We start from the raw sequence: 18566 nt of genomic DNA, 5'->3' as shown, positions 1-18566 counted from the left end.
TCAATACAATTCAGAATTCCAAGACAAAATCCATCAAAGTAAGAATTTATTAGAGAAGTTATGTTGGCACATCTGGGGAAAACCCAAATCTGAATTCCTGTGTTTCCCCCCCCTCACACACACACACTAAAACTCACACCCTGCTACATTTAGTGACCTTCACATCACATGGCCCAATCAATCTCCTGTCTCAGCTGCTGCCAAACTCTGGTCATTCCCCTCCAGGTGCCAGCAGCTTGTCTTTGATCTCTTGTGAAAGAATGTTATGTCTAAGCTCCCTTCGTTATTCTCCTGTTCCCACAGCTTGCCCATTCCCCACTATGGCAGCCCTGAAAATCTCTCCCAAGATGGATCCGGGGCTGACAATACCATCATTGTCATCATTATAAATCTTACATTGTTTCCAAAAAGCTTGAATATTAAAAATATGCTATATACTTTGGATGATTAGTTTTCTTTCTGCAAATAATTTTCAAGTTTCCATAAATGTAGACAATGTCTGAAGTTTCTCATTATGTCCTAAATAAGTCCCATGTGGAACTTTAATGAAAAATTTCCATTCCCTTATTTCTTTCCATTATTTCAGTATTCTCTGAAACCCATTGAAATAAGTTTTCCTGAATGATAGTGAATAATTGCTGCTCTCCCCTGCATTATAAATCCAATCTACTCCAGCTTCCTGATGTATGCACCTCATCAATTAGAGCCTTACTTTGGGAGAAGATTAAATCTAGTATAAATGATCTATCTTCTCTTTTTTAATATTCTCAAAGATGAAATTGCCACAAAGGTAGTTCAGCAATTTAAAGATGCTTCAAAAACTATTCTATTTTATTTCCAATAAATGAAGTTTCCAATGTATTTCTTCCAATAGGAACTCATTTTATGTAGAAAAATATCATCCTAGATGTCTGGTTTGATTGGTTATCTGTCCACACTCCAATACAATATCTTTCTTTCTTTCTTTTTTTATTCTTAACCAATTCTTCTCTAATTTTCATCCATTCATATTTAGTCTCATACTTCTGAATTAACTTACACCTTTAGTTGAATTGTTTCTAATGTGTAAAGTTTTAAATTAAAATGTTCTCTTTTTTTGTTTGAAACATTCTAATTCACATATTGAACCACTGTTCCAATCTTACTGAAAATAACTATGGAGCAGCTCTGATTATTTTGGAAGTATTCCTGAGGAAAAACAACTTCATTTTTTAGCTAAAAACTCCTGTTTAAATTCAAAACCAGGCAGTTTGAAGTGCTTCTGGTAAGGTGGAATAGCATCTGTAACACAAAACAGTTATTTAAACTGAAGAGAGATGTTTTGAGTTTAAAACATTTTGAAATCAAAATCATTTTTCCACCTCTAATCATATATCACACCCCAGGTTTTATTAGTGTGTAATAAAACTTCATTTATTTCCTATATGTTTTTCAAATTCTTTTGTTTATTTTCCATACGTAGAGCCATTTTCCCCTTACATCAACATTTTTCTTTGGAGAAAAAAAATGAAAAGCAATAAAAGGAAATAAAGAAACTAGTAGTAAATGCAAAACTTTTGAAAAATTTCTTAATTTATGCACACAACAAATTTGACTTGAGCAGACTTATCATGCTGAGGCTTTTATGGAGCAATTAACAATCTAAATAAACATCATTCTGAAATAACTAATTTCAAGTTCTACAGTGCTAAAAACAAGCATATAAATAGTGAATCAATTGAATTGGATTGCTATGAGAACATGAGAAAAAGCCCTTAATTTCAGGTGAATGTGTTTTCCTTCCTGACTTCTTTGAAAAATACCTGGTAGGCAGTGTTATCAACACATATAGTTCCATCAATAAACAATTACTAAAATAATATAACTGTGTTTAATGCATCATATGTATAGTTTGATGGAGCTGCTATTTGCAATTTAACTCTCTCCTGTGCTGCTGTCCCTAAGCAACTACCATCTATATTGTAAAGTAACATTATTTTTATGTGGGAGACATACACAGAAAAAAAAATATTAAAACCAATCCCTCCCTCCCTCCCTCCCTCCCTTCCTTCCTTCCCTTCTCCCATTTACAGTATATTGTTGTTTCAAATTTAGTTAATTGCAGTTGGTGATAGATGTAGACAATACATTTATAAAGGTTTATCCTAAAGCCTTCCTTCTTCATTTGTTCAAGTCTCCTAAGGCACAGAGAACTAATCATGTCTAGAGAGTACTTTCTTGTTTTTATGTGATCTTTGACCATAGCTTGGTGTACTTCTTTTCCCAAACAGGCAATGGAAAGAAGTTATACTATTATTGGCAAGGAAACTAATGTTAGAATGTTACAAAATAAATAGTTATGCCATAAAATTTAAAAGGGATGGTGACCATCATTTTAACTGGAAAGGAAGTTGTTTCTAATCAGACTACTTAGGAGAGCCTTTTATGGCAATGTACTACTTTTGACTAGTTCCACTGAGATTTCCAAGCTTGAGTTCTACTTTTGTAGGCAGTGTTGGTAGAAGCAAAATAAATGTGAGTTTTAAAACCTACAATTCTACTGATAAAATTCAGTATATCTCTAAGTTGTTTTATGCATGATTCATACTGGCTTTTAAGATCCTGAATCTTTCCTGAAGATGAGAGGCAGGTATGTGACTTACATGCTAATAGCAAGATCCTTTCAGATGGAAAACTGACTAGAAATTCTCAATTCTTACTTCTCAAATCTTACTTTCCCCATTTTTTCTGTCTCTTTGATTATGATATTGAGAGCTATTAAAATTAACACATGTGTATAATTATAATGTAATATTGTTGGTGAGGTGGTATGGTTAAATGATCTGTCTGTATCTGAGAGACACTTGTCAAAAGTGTTCCAACATGTAATGATAGGTCTTAAACTTAGCACACCTGAATTTGCTACATGATATACATTAAATATACATTGAGGTGGAAATACCCCTTAATTTACATTGGGAATCATTTCTTTATAATTTACAAGCATTCTTTTATATCAAATCACAAGATTTATTCCAGATGAAAAGATTTGAAAAAAAAAGTCTCAATTCATTTGTTATCAAATCTGAATTTTTATTTGCAAATCCAAAGTTCTTACTTCCAATTAGAATGCCTTTTCTTTTGTTGAATTTGATAGAAAGGATGTCAAATGGTAATTTTGTGCACTTACAGATTTTCATTCAGTGGCAGAACTAGATGTTAGGACTATCAAATCAGGACTACAAAAATATAGTTGATCAATAGTTTGAGTAAAAATGGCATACATTACAGAGATATCTCTAGACAAGAAATCTCCACATTACCAAATAGTAAATTCAGGAAGTAAAAATGAATAATAATGCCCTTTTCTGCTTTCTCTTTTTTTCTGCTTTTCCTAATTTATATGGAGAAGTTGAGTTGAAATGCATGCTTTTAGTGTGTTCCACTTTAATCTGAACATCTGCAGTTTTCCATTTTACATAAATTGTAATGCATACTTCATCCAGATGCAAATTCAAGTCCCCATGTATTTTGTTCTCTTGGATTGTTGCCAATGGCCACACCTGTGCCAGAGCTTTTACTTTCAAGCTTACTGTTATAATGCAAACATGCAACAAAATGTTTTATGACTCCCTGGCATCTGAACAGACACACACACACACACACACACAATTGGAAGCCATCTTACCTGCAAGTTTAAATATGCATGTTGTATGCCAGCCAGAACTAAACCAAAATATGCTACTCAATTGTACAACTTAATATAAGTTATTATTTCCAGTTTCTTCAACTAGCACCAATTAGCAACATTTCATTTAAAATATTTTTACACTGACATCTATACCAAACAAAATTCTACCAATAAAACAGGATATGTGTAGCTCTGGGTTGAAATAAAGGCCCTTGGTGTTTTCTGACATTTCATTACACAGACATTTCATTTCATTGCAGACATTTAATTACACAGACTAGCTAACATCATCAATGCTTGTAAGGAATGAGGTTTGCTATCAATTTATATTCTAGTTTTTTTTACCCCTGTCATTGTTGGTGGGAATGGTCTTGGAGATTCTTTGGTTGGACTCTTTACTGTCAGCTTGTTTGGAAGTTCATTGATTGAAGTATTGTTTACTTCTTGATTGTTGGTCTGAGGTTATTCTTGGTGTTAATCTCTGCTCATCTGGGTGTTGATTGCTGATGGGAGGTATTTGGGTATTTTTGTTCTCTTTTTGCTTGTTGATTGTCTCTTTTGCACAGTATGTAGATGTTGTTCTTACTAATGGTGTATTTGTCAGAGAGCCAGGCTTCTGGGAATTCTTTCACGCTTTTGGACTTGGGTTGTTCCAGGATGGGTTCCCAGCTGAAACTATGTTTAAATCTGTCCATACGTTGTGAAATTAGTTTTCATCATGTCTGACTGCTAGTTGATATTGATTGATGTGTTATGTTTATCTTCTACCTGTCTGTCCTACGTAGTGATTGTAGCAGTTTTTATATTAAATATTGTAAATGACTTCGTTTTTGTCTTCTGGAGTTGCTGGGTCTTTTTGTTTACTTAGGAAGCTTTGGGGGGCTTTAATTGGTTTGTGTGCTATGCTGATTCCATGTGACTGTAATAGTCTGTTGGTGGTTTCTGAGATGTTTCTGATATATTACAGCGTTGGTTGTACTACATTGGGTTGAATGGTCAGGTACCTTTTGATGAAGTTGCATGGATATGCATTTTGTTGAAACATGTTGAAAGTATCTATTTCCTTTTCTGCTTTTCAGTGAAGCTGAAGTGTATTTGTACTCATCTGAATAGTGTTCATACACAGCTTTTTGTATAGGAAATTGGGTTATTGCTTTGGTAGTGGGCAGCTGATTAGTGTGAGTAGTTTCTCAGTACATTAGTGTTTCTAGTTTGCCAAAACAAAGTTCTACTTATGTTGGATTGTAGTTATATTAAGACTGAAACATTTTCCCACTGTATAATCATCTAGGCAGCAAATAATTTTTTTTAATTTGGGCAAGGTGACAAAAATTATAGAGTATAATAAAGGAAGTTAAACATGTATCCCAAACTTGTTTTGATTGAAAAGTATTATAATTCAAGTAATATGTTTACATCAGATAATTTGTCTTTAAATTATAGTTTATTATATTTAGTATGAGTGAAGAGAGAACAGGAACTAATCAATGTGTATCTACAAAACAATATAACAGCTTATAATTCCATTGTAAATATTATCTATAATAAGTTTTACTTTTGTATAAATATTGAGATCTATATAAAATTATTACCATGCACTTATTAAATAATAAAATAATTTCAGAATATAACTATCATAGCAAATATTTAATCTTTATATAAGCAAGCTGAAAAGAAAAGGAATTAAAAAGTAATGAAAAAAATAGTATTTTTATAAAGACTGATGACTACATCAAATGGCCTGTCTGCAAAGAAGCTGAAGAACCATCAAATGGCCTGTCTGCAAAGTGGACCACGTAGTTAAGTGCTGCAAGAATAATTGGTCAGACTAACTACAAACAATGACGTGACAAAGTAGTAACAATAGTGTATCAAAATTTCTGTAAGAAATAACAATTGCAGGCAAGTTTTCATTGAACCATAAAATTGACAAAGTAATAGAAAATAAAAATGCTAAAGTTTCTGGAACTTTAGAATTCAAACAAACAAACACCTGCCACATAAGACTTCAAACTTAACAACAAATACAAAAGACAAATGTCTGGATAGGGGACATGTTCCAAAGGCAACTTTAATTGCAATATCTTATATCCTATGATGCTTTAATATCATCAAATACAATGTATGCTTATTCCAGGTCCTTTGGAAGGTCTTGATGGGTGGATAAAAGTGCCAAATCCACTCTAAAAATCTGGCTGACTATGCAATCACCAATATTAATAATAGGAACAATAGTAGATGATTTGGCTAGAACTCCATTTGTCAGAAAATATTAATTATACTTACATATTTGGAATCATCTATGTGTACCATTTGTATCTTCTCTAACATGTTTAAGACTTACAAAATTGCATCAGTGTTATTGAATGATGTAAACAATAAAAAATCACAGATGACTAATATTCTGATGGTTTAGGTGGTAGAAAGAAATGAATACTTATTTGCTTATAAAGTAAAGGTTTTAAAAAAAATTTCAAAATAAGTTATTCTACCATAAATATGAATACAGAATTATACATACAAACTTTAAAATAACAGAGTGAATGTATTTAAATTCAGCAGATAATATGATAATATGTGTTCTGACCTATCAATATTTTACAAATTTAATTACAATCTCTCTTGCTATAAGAAATGTAAATTTAATGAACTTATTTTTCTTTCTATTCTAATGGAAAACTCATTATCAGCTAGGAGTATTGACTGTTAACTAGCTACTATGTAGTACTGGGAAGAAATATCTTCTGTCTTTAAAAAAAACACAACACTTCTCAGAGTTAATTTTATGAAGGAGAAATCCATAAGAATCCAGATGAGTCAATGTACCATTTTGCAGATATGTATTAGGTGGCCAAGAAAAGGTGTAAAAGTTAAAAGATGAAGAACTGAACCAAAGATGCTTTTTCAAGAGGCAACTGGACTTTCTGGTTTTTCTTTGAAGAAGCTTCTCAGTTTTATGGATGATGATGGTCAGAACTAAAAAAAACTTCTTGGGTGAGAAATGAAATGTGTTCAAAGAAAAAAAAACAGAAAGTCCTGTTGCCTCCTGAAAAAGCACCTTTGGGATAACCATGACTTAGATATCCGAGAATCTCCATAAAGGGTTATGATTTTCTGTGCTACAATAACTTAAAAAAAGAAGATAAATCAGAATTTTCTTATGTTTCTAAATGTTAATAACAAAGACTCTAATTAATAACTTTCAAAGTATTAGGTAATTATTAAAATATTCTAAATTTCTACTTGGGAGTGCTTTGGGTGATATTTATTTTCTCATAAAGCATATATAATAAGTACATCCTACATTTGTTAAAAGCAACACCTATAAATGAACTAACTTTCATGATGGATAAACAGATAAAACGTGGGATGAACAAGTTATAATTAGTTCAAAATGTGAAAAACTATGGTTGTTACTCTCAGCAGGAATAATTTAGGCAAATATTATTTAATCTGCCCAAGACTGTTACAGAAATTGAGAACAATAACAGAATTGCCGTTAGGGAAATACATTATAGAACTTAAAAATGTATTTTTCTTTTGTAAGTTCATCCCTGTTTGTAATTATTAGCACAGTCTATCATTTACAAAGTAGTTATTTCTGCTTTAGTTTGCAATGCAATTAGAATGTGCAGCTAAAGTATAATTTTCAAAATAGCTGTAGGATGGGAAAGTGGATTGTTAATTGCTATAAAATCAGCTTCATAAAATTAATTGTCTAATACATATTTATCAAACTTCACTTTGGTTGATTCATACCAAATAATTTATAATCATGATATCCTATATAGTGTAGTGGCACTGGGGAAAAGCACTGGATTGAACCAATTGATACAGACCTTTAGGTTTTAATCAGGTGATACAGATACAGATTAGCAGAGTTGGAAGGGACCTTGTAGGTCATCTAGTCCAACCCCCAAACCCAAGCAGGAGACCCTAACCATTTCTGACAGATGGAAGTCTAGTCTCTTCTTGAATGCTTCCAGTGATGAAATTCTCACAACTTCTAAAGGCAACCTGTTCCATTGGTTGATTGTTCTCACTGTCAGAAATTTCTTCCTCATTTGCAGGTTTAATTTATTTATTTATTTATTTATTTGATTTATTTGATTTGTCAATCGCTTATAAGATACAGGTATAAGAATAAACATAGTTTTGAATACATGAGATGGATACTTATAAGAAAAATAAAAAGAAACAATAGGACAGGGATGGTAGGCACGATTGGTGCGCTTATGCACGCACCCTACAGGCCTCTTAGGAAGGGGGTGAGGTCAATAGTAGACAGTCTAAGGTTAAAGTTTTTGGGGTTTGGGGAAGAAACCCAAGAGTCAGGTAGAGTATTCCAGACATTGACCACTCTGTTGCTGAAGTCGTATTTCCTGCAATCAAGTTTGGTGCAGTTAACCTTGAGTTTGCATCTATTGTGTGCTCTTGTATTGTCATGATTGAAGCTGAAGTATTCATTTGCAGGTAGGACATTGCAATGTATAATTTTATATACTATATTTAGATCGGACCGAAGGCGGCGTAGTTCTAGGTTTTCTAGGTCTAGAGTTTCAAGTCTGGTGGCATAAGGTATTCTGCAATGAGTGGAGGAGCGGACAACTCTTCATGTGAAATATTTCTGGACTTTCTCAATTGTGTTAACATCAGATACATGATATGGGTTCCAGACTGATGAGCTGTATTCAAGTATAGATCTAGCAAATGTTTTGCATGCTCTAGTTAGTAGTGTGATATTACCAGAGAAGAAGCTACGTAGGATTAGGTTAACAATTCTTAATGCCTTTTTGGCTATGTAGTTACAGTGGGCTCTAGACTTAGATCATTAGAGATGAGTACTCCAAGGTCCTTGAGAGAGTTTGGATCATCAACAAGGTCTTGACTATTTAGCTTGTATTTTACTTTCTGATTTCTTTTGCCAATATGTAAGACAGAACATTTTTTTGTTGAGATTTGAAGTTGCCATTTGATTGACCATTCTGATACATAGTCAAGGTCTTTTTGGAGGGTAGTAGTATTGTCTGTGGTGTTGAATAGCTTTACATCATCAGCGAAGAGAACGCAGTTGCTCTTGATATGATCACAGAGGTCATTTATGTAGAGTATGAAGAGAGTTAGTCCCAAAACACTGCCTTGGGGAACACCACTGTTGACAGGTACAGAATTTGATAGGACGCTCCCAATTTTGACCATTTGTTGTCTGTTTGACAGGAATGCTTCTATCCAGTTATGTAGGTGTCCAGAGATACCATAAGATTTTAGTTTTAGTAGTAGTTTGTCGTGTACCACTGAATCAAAGGCTTTACAAAAGTCTATGTAGATTGCATCTATTGCTTTGCCCTGATCGAGTTGTGTAGTCCATATGTTTTTGCAGTGTAAGAGTTGCAGATTACAGGATAGTTTTTTTCTGAAACCAAATTGTTTATTAGAGAGTAGGGTGTTTGTCTCTAAGTGGTGGATAATGGATTGGTTAATAATTGATTCCATGACTTTACAGGTGACACAGCATAAGGAGATTGGTCTGTAATTTTCAACTAGGCCAGGGTCTCCCTTTTTGAAGATGGGGATGACCATGACTTGTGACCATAGTTATGGCAAGGAGTTGGTCCTGAAAGATTTTTCAAAGATTATGCTTAGAGGTTTGACTATGGCAGTTTCTAAGAAGTAGGCACATATTCCGTCTGGTCTAATAGATAGGGATGGTTTTAGATTCTTCAGTGCTTTTTCAACAATGTATTCTGTAAAATTGATATGTATTAGATCATTGTAGTTGTCTGTGGTTCAACTAGGAAGTACTGGGCTTGATCCATTGCTGTTTACAAATACTGAGCCAAAGAATGTGTTAAAGAGGTTTGCTTTGATGGTGTCATTGTTGCAGTCTTTGCCATTAGGTCCTTTCAGGGGTGGAATGGACCTTGAGTTTTTTAGTTTGTTGTTTACAAAATTGTAGAAAGCACTGGTGGAATTGGTGCATAGAAGGTTTTCCTCTTGTTTAATGTGATAATTAGTGCATTCAGTTTTTATCTGGTGGCATAGATTTTTGTATCGGCTTTTGAAGTTGGCAACGTGACCAGATTTGTTTTTGTTTTTTTTTTGCCAAAGGGATCTCCTTTTGGATTGAAGCTTCCTTATTGTTATGGGTAATCTGTTTTTTCTGGTTTTGAGAGTTGTTATTGGTACATATAGTTTGATGACTCTTTTGATTTCTAGTAAGAATATGTTGTAATGGTCTTCAACAGTATTGCAGCCAGTGAGTAGAAATTGCCAATGAAGGGATGTGAGATTGTTGTCTGTAAGATCATAGTTGCCTTTTTTGAAGTTATAATTGGGGATCACGTCATTGTGTTGATTTTTGTGTGGAACGTATGTTGAGACAAAAGTCAGTCATGTTGTGGTCACTGTTGGAAAAGAGTTCTTTAATTTGTATTCCGCAAATTGAATTCAAACTATTGCAGAAAATGAGATTAAGGCAGTTGTTAAGTCTAGTGTTGTTGGTTACTAGTTGTTTTAGTCCCAGATTTGTTACTGCATTGTAGAAGTTTGCATGTGTGGGTTCAGTTGTACATTCGTTTAGGGTCCAGTTAATATGAGGTAGATTGAAGTCACCAAGAAAGATAAAAGCGTGTGGGCAGGATGCTGCCCATATTAGTAGTGTATTTAGCTTGTTTACATGTTCAATGTCATAATCAGGGGCTCTGTAACATAGTAAGAACTGAAATGTGCTATTTAAGGTCAGTTCACAGATAATGGTCTCAGGAAGAGCAAGCTCTTGGGTAACTTGGATTTTTTTAGATGTAAGGACTTTTTATAGAAGATAGCAACACCACCTCCTCTACAGATTTCACAATCAGATCGATAAACATGATAGTGTCTTACTGAGGTAATGGAGTCAGGGAGAGATGCGTTGAGCCATGTTTCACAGACAAATATGATGTCAAATTTAGCCGTATTTAGTAAGAGGAGAAATTCAGGTATTTTATTCACAAGGCTTCTTGCATTAAGTAGCTTGCATTTAAGTCCAGTTGTAGTTTGAATTGAGGTAGTTGGGGGCATGCATGCTTAGTCTTGGGTGATGGTGGATTGGTTGAAGTACGGTTGGATGCTGAGTTGTGGGTTGTTTGACTTTCTTTTGATACAGTCTGCATGGTAATCAATGTACAGGTCCTTCCCTCCATTGTCTAGATCAGGGGTCCCCAACCACCGGTCCGCGGACCAGTACCGGTCCGCGGAACAAGTCCTACCGGGCCGCTGGCTTGCTGGGCGCCGCCATCTTCTTTGATGAAAAAGTGCTTCGGTGAGCTTTTCCGGTAGAAAGCCACTGGAAGCACTTTTTTTCTGAGCTTTCCGGTAAAGCCATTTCTACCCGAAAGCTCACCAGAAGGCTGGCGCCCCATCTTTTTGATGAAAAGTGCTTCCGGTGAGGTCACCGGAAGCACTTTTTCATCAAAAAGATGGCGGCGCCCACCTGGTGCTGGTACCGGGCCGCGGCGCCCAGCTGATGCCGGTACCGGGCCGCGGCGTAAAAAAGGTTGGGGATCACTGGTCTAGATGATTTTTGAGTTCTGTGCAAAGTATACAGGAGTGGATATGTTGCTGTAAGGTTAGGTCAGGACGAGATCGGAGGTTTTTATGGTTGGTGTTGTTTTTGGCAAGTGAATTTATAGTATAAATGAATTTAGGTTTGCTTAATTCATTTTTGCAAATAACCCTGCAGAAGCATGGGGCCACAGAGCCATCTCTGTTTTTGAGCTCTGGGCCAATGTGGGAAATGTCAAGTATTTCATCAGGGGAGATGGTTGATGCTTGATAGTCACTGATGATGTTGTGGACAATTGTGATATCATCATTGTTATTGATGTTCTCTAGACCAAATAAAATGGTGTTAGGACACTTTCGTTCACTCTCGACAGCTTCTCTGACAAGGATTGGGATATCATTATTTGTTGGATTTATGGTTTTTTGTGGATTAGGTTGCAGTTGTTAGTTTGTAGCTATTGGATGTTCATGTTTTTGTGTTGTGTCTTTTTTTTCAAGATTAGTTAATCTTTCATTTAAAATGTCCAGGGATGCTACTATGATGTCAAGGGATGATATTCATGTTTCTATGGAGTCAACTCTTTCAAACAGGGCTATATGTTTGTCCAGTTTGGGTTTGCATGATGGGCAGAAAAATGGAAATGCATAATTGGATGTTTCTAGGAATTGAGTCATTTGCTTCGGTAATTCCAGGCAGTCATGATGAGCCTATTTTTCACATAGAGAACATTTGATGGAATTTTCATTAACCTCTAGTTACAAAGCATATAAAGCATGTACAGGAATCTTGTGGTTCATTGGTGGAGATTTTTTTTCTCTTTAGGTTGTGGTTTGGTATTGGATTTTTTTTATTGGCATGGTGAGTTTGTTGAGATAATACATTGATTAAATTGCTTAATAAAACAATTTTGGGTAATCAATATTGCCAATATTACATCAATTAATCAATTATAGTAATCTTTCTAGTCAAGTAATTATGCTAAGCAACAATCAGCCTAATTAATTAATTACACTAATTGTTAAATACACTGTTCAATTAAATTCTCTAAATCACTAATTTTACTCATCAATTACATTAATCCTGATTTTTTTACATTAATCAGTAATCACACTATTTTCATTAAACAATCTAATCACACTGATCAATTAAAACAATAAATCAATTAAACAATTGATAAATTAATTATTTTTAGAAATTGATTATCTAATCATTGATATAGGTATTGGGGTAGATTGAATATCTCCTTGATCAGTTTCCATTCATTGTTTCTTGACTGGCCTTTGGGTGCTTTGGAAAATAGGTTGCCCTCCTCCCCCTCCTCTCTGTGGCAGCCCCTCAAATACTGGAACACTGCTACCATGTCTCCCCTGGTCCTTCTCTTCACTAGACTAGCCATACCAAGTACTTGCAACCGTTTATCATATGTTTTATCCTCCAGTCCCCTAATCATTCTGGTTGCTATTCTCTGCACTTGTTGTAGAATATCAACATCTTTTTTATAGTGTGGTGACCAAAAATGGATGCAGTATTCTTACTAAGACTTTATAGAGTATTATTACCTCAATTGATCTTGATTGTATAAATGTGTTAATGCAATTTAGGATTGCATTGGCTTTTTTGGCTGCTGCCACATATTGCTGACTCGTATTTAACTGGTTGTCCACTAAGATTCCAAGATCCCTCTCACAGTTTCACAAAGTCTATATGTGTACTTTCGTTTTTCTTACCTAAATGTAAGACTTTATTTTTATCTACATTTAATTTTATTGTTATGATCTACAAGCTTGCATGCAAATGCCATATTGCAAAAATAAATATGGATTTTCTATGTTAAAAAAATATCTTGATATGGAAAACCATATCACATCAAACAGTTTTGATCTCTTCCAGTGGATGGATAAAAATATCACACCAAGTCAAAGGTGATTTGTTCAACATAGTTTATGGTTCACAAAATTGTATGGACAGATAATTTTGCTTTATTCAATAGACAACAGTTAAACAAGTCATGACTTAAAGTAAGAACTATACCTAAATACTGTCAGGGTCCTTTCCATGACTTAATTTCTACCTGATATTTAATCATTTGGCACAACATAATTCTGAGTTGAATAATGGGCAAGACTATTAAAAAATCATATTCTCTCTCTCTCTCTCTCTCTCTCTCTCTGTGTGTGTGTGTGTGTGTGTGTGTGTGTGTGTGTGTGTAAAACCTTCTTTAGATGTGTAAGAGAATATTCCCCCAATTTGATCAAAATTGTAATTTTGTTTTCTCTATCTGTTGGCCTAATTTAAAATATAGAGAAAATTCTTTTTGTAAATTGTATTTTTCCTTAGTTTTTCCCCCTGGTTCTGGTTAAACTTGTAATAAAAGAAATTAGTTGTTCCAAAATAAATCTTTCTCTCTGTCTTCCATCTCAGGAATTAAATTTCTGGTTCCAGGACATGCCAGGTGAACTTTCTTTATTTTGAAATGAAGAGCTTATATAAACAAGCATTGATATATAATCAGTAATTAATATTTGGTGTGTTTAGATACATATCTCAGTCAAAGTAGCTATGTTCATTTAGCATCTCTTTCTATTATTGTTGTTCTAGCTTGCAAATGTATCTTGCTCCCTTTTTTGTGCATATTTTTTCAGTGAGTTCTTTTGACTTTAGTCCTATTAGATCTGGACAACTGACTGGCAATTAAAAAGTAGTTGGTGATGGAGTTTGTATGAAAACTCAGCAATTTAGCTGTACAAGTAATGTTCCTAAGCAACCATGAATCAATTTTCAGTTAGATTACGTAAATGCTGCAGTCAAGATACAAAGGGCTCTGTGTGTGCATATGCATGCAAAGACACAACTATAGGTTGTGCCCCATTCAGAAGTAATGAGATGTGAGATAACTGTTGAGAAAGTAACATTTTAATAGGTTACTAATGTCATTTTTTAAAAAAAGTCCATATTAACTGTTTATTTGAGCTGTAAAAATATTAATATTAAAAACAATATTTAGAATAGAATAACAGAGTTGGAAGAGAATTTGGAGGTCTTCTAGTCCAACCCCCTGCCTAGGCAGGAAATCCTACATCACTTCAGTCAAATGGTTATCCAACATCTTTTTAAAAATTTCCAGTGTTGGGGCATTCACAACTTCTGGAGGCAAGTTGTTCCACTGATTAATTGTTCTAACTGTCTGGAAATTTCTCCTTGGTTCTAAGTTGCATTTGTAGTGATTCTTTTTATTTATGTATTTATTTTAAATCCAGTTATATGACAGCCCATAAGAATTTTGAATTCTCTGAGTGGGAAGTTGGAATGGTAGTTCTGGCAGATGGACATTTTGAAGAACCATCAGCAATGGATACTTGTGATAGCTCCAGAGAAGTAGGATTTGATTTGGGTAATGAGGGGATTCTGCTAGATTCTGACAGGGCACTAGCACAAAAAGATGCTGCCAGTTATAAATGGCTTGGCTAAACCAATCAGAATATCTTGAGAGGAAAACTTAGTAATGTTCAGAATCAATCTATATTAGCACTCATTTATATACAATAACAATAGTAATAGCACTTAAACTTATATGTGCCCCAGCAGTATATTTATAACACTCTATGGGTGTTTTACAACATTAGTATATTGCCCCAAACAATCTCGGTGCTCATTTTACTGACCTCAGAAATATGGACGGCTGCGTCAACCTTGACCCCCGTTGGGATCAAACTCCACGCTGTGGGCAGAGTTTGCCTGCAATACTGCATTCTAACCACTTTACCACTAGGCTCATACAATATAAGAACCGCTTGTAGATTCTTACTGAGTTTACTGGAAACATCTCCATGATTCTGGATCTTTCTACTATTGCTTGATGTTGTAACTGGCAAAGTAACATGGTTAGAAATTTGGAGTAAATCCCAACTCAAGGATGAATTTATGTTTTATTTAATTAATCAGTTTTTCTTTTTTCTTTTAATTCTTATTGGTTTTTAAAATGAACATAGACAAACAAAACATAAAAACATCAAGCCATCTTCCATATATATACATACAGTGTGCCAGTTGGTTTACAAATTGTTTTGTGGTTCCATTTCATAGTCTTCAATTACAATTACATTGTATATATTCTCATATTTTCAATCAAGTATTAAATACATTAATATCATTGTTAATCATTTGGCTATACTTTTATTCATTCATGTTTTATGAAATAATCATATTTAACTTAAATTGTTTCATGACAGTTCATATTATCATCTCAAATCTATCCTACAATCATTTTGTAGATATAATAAGAAAAGAATACCTCTTTATATATTTATTATTTTCTAAGAAACTACATATTTCATTACCATGTTTTATTGTCTAACCATTGATAGTATAGATCCCAAATTTTATAAACTTGTTTATCATCTTGTTCTCTAATTTCAAATGTCAATCTACTCATTTCAGCACATTCCAATATTTTCTTAATGATTTCCTCCGGTGATGGTATTTTCTCATTTTTCCAATTTTTAGCAAATACAATCCTAGCCACAATACATTTACAATCAGGTATTTCAATTCTTTACTATATATTTCAGGTAAAATTCCCAATAAAAATATCTCTGGTTTCAAATCTATATGCTTTTTTGTAATTTTTTCCAACCACATGTGGATTTTAGTCCAATATTTTTTAGCATCCGCACAAGTCCACCACATATGGTAATATGAGCCAGGTATCTGATGACATTTCCAACATTTTTCAGATTTGTTCTTGAACATTCTTGATATTCTTGTTGGGGGAAAATGCCACCTGTAAAACATCTTATACAAATTTTCTTTATATGCTGTTGACATTGTCAGTTTATAATTTTGAGACCACAATTTTTGCCATTTCTCTAGATCAATCCCATATCCAACATTCTTCCCCCAAGCAATCATAGTTTCTTTAACTTGCTCTTCTTCTAGATTAATTTCTAATAAATATCCATACAATTTTTTAATCACCTTTTCATCAGTACCTGTCAAAATCTTATCTAAATCAGTAGATTTATCATAGAAACTTTCTATTTTAGAGTCTTTGTCATACCTTGAATGTATTTGTGCATATGAAAACCAATTCATCTTTATACCTTGTTCCTCTAATTTTTGTATAGATTTAAGTTCACCCTTTTCATTCAATATTTCACCATATCTAACTGTTTGTTCCTTTTTATATATTATAGGATAAGAAAATGCTTCAATAGTCGATAGCCAGACTAGAATTTTCAAATAACATTGCCTTTTAGTCTTCTCCCAGTTTAACCACAGAGACTCCTGTATATAATGTCTTCTAAAATACCCTGTGATTTAGTTCCTTTATGTAGAAAATCCAGCAATAAGAAAAAAATATATTACTTTGACGTCCCTGTTTAAAATCACTGCTTAATCACTTCTGTCAAAACTTTTACAGATTCTTTCTTTTCCTTAGGGTGTCCTTTCAAATCTTAAAATAAAGAAAAAGTTCTCACCAAACTGGCACACTTTCTCTTTCCGTTCTCTTTCGTTTCAGAGCTGTCCCAACTTCAGCAGCTTTAATGGCTGCCTCTTTGCTGCTGGCAGAAAGAGCTTCTCCTTGATCTACCAGGGACTTTGTGGTATCCCTGGGATCGACAGGATGCACTCTTTGCATTCACCATCTCTTCGGGACGGTTTAGATCCAAATGGACCATCCAGGAGCAAAGATATCAGCAGCGATCTCAGACCTCCAAGATCACATGCCGTATCGTCGCGACGCCAGCTCCGCCCTCCCCCCAATTAATCAGTTTTTCTTGTGTATTTGGTTATTGTTACTGTACTTTTAGAGGGGTTTAATTAATTTTGCTGAGTGAGTCAAAGCTGCTACTATTTTGCCACATATTATTTTGCATTTTTAAGTGCTATTCTTCGAAAGAATTATCTGAGAATAAATAAGATTACTATAAATTAACATCAGAAGAAATGATTTTTGAGGTTCATTTTCTAAATCTTAGCAGAAATAACACATTGCTTAAAAAGCCATACTAATTTCCTTAAATCATAACATCATCTTTCTCTAATATGAATTGCTTGTATGGAATAACAAATCCATAATACATTTCTTTTCAGGATTTTCAATGGAATATTTATTTAGCTCTTGCTGAATGCCAGAAGCAAGCAGTACTTAAAATTAGAACACATTTATAATGGTTTTGGACTATTGAAGACATATAATAGAAAACAAAACTCCAGATAATTTATAATAGCTTTTCCAAGCATAAAGCATATCTATGAATAAGATTTTAATGTCTTCTTTCCTTCAGCCTTATACTGTATTTGATAAATTATTCATTTACCCCTTTATATGGCTCTTTCATATGGGCTTTAAACAATTAACAGTAATTGTGTGCCATCTGAATTTTTTCTTCTAAAACTGCTAAAAATACTTCAGGAGGCAGTACTGAGTCTCTAGTTTTATGGCTGCTACATGGCTTCAAACAGCAGAACCATATCAGTCAGGAAACATCTTGAAGATGGAGTAACTTTCTCATAATCCTGGCTGTTTCTCTTTTCTTCTGCAAACTTATGGCTGATTACTGTAGCACAAGCTTGTATAAAATCAGTGTTCTCATTGGAAGACAGGAAGGAAGAAAGGAAGGAAGGAAGGAAGGAAGGAAGGAAGGAAGGAAGGAAGGAAGGAAGATTTCTGAAGCTTCCTGACAGCTTCCCACAAGGAAACACAAGGAAGAAGCCAGCAGGAAGTCTGAAATCACTTCTGCTCCTTCTGCCTTTTTGCCTACCTGTAGTCATTCTACTTCTCTGTATAATACAAATAAGAAAGAAAATATCTCTGAAATGATGACCCATAGACTAATTGTCTAGGTCTATTATAATAATACAAGCATTTGTACATTTATAATACTTTTCAACCATATTGGTTTTACTAAATTATAGCAAACTTATTCTTATATTAAAAAAGCCATCTCATCAACATCCATGGCATACACCTCCCCCCAAAAGATATGGTACATTTATTTATTTATTTATTAGAAAATTTATATTACTGCCTACTTGCCCATGGTGACTCAAGGCGGCTTACACAAATATTAAAACATCATATAAAAATAATAAAAGAAAATAATAAAATAATAGCCCCACCCACATTCCCATCCTGGCAACAACACATACTCATATGAGCCATTTAATAGGCTCCATCCAGCTCTGGTTCCCCAGGCCTGCTGACAGAACCACGTCTTCTGGAAGAGTGTTAGCGTGGGAGCCAATCTAATCTCTGGGATAATGATGTTCCAGAGAGAGGGAGCCACCATGGAGAAGGATCTTCTTCTGGCTCCCACCAGACGTATCTAGGGATGGGATATGCAACATTCC

This window comes from Notechis scutatus, chromosome 5 (assembly GCF_049901735.1).
Source record: "Notechis scutatus isolate UNSWTSFEM ecotype Mainland chromosome 5, rNotScu1.2, whole genome shotgun sequence".
In the NCBI taxonomy this organism is placed as follows: Eukaryota; Metazoa; Chordata; class Lepidosauria; order Squamata; family Elapidae; genus Notechis; species Notechis scutatus.
This window is presented reverse-complemented; position numbering follows the sequence as displayed.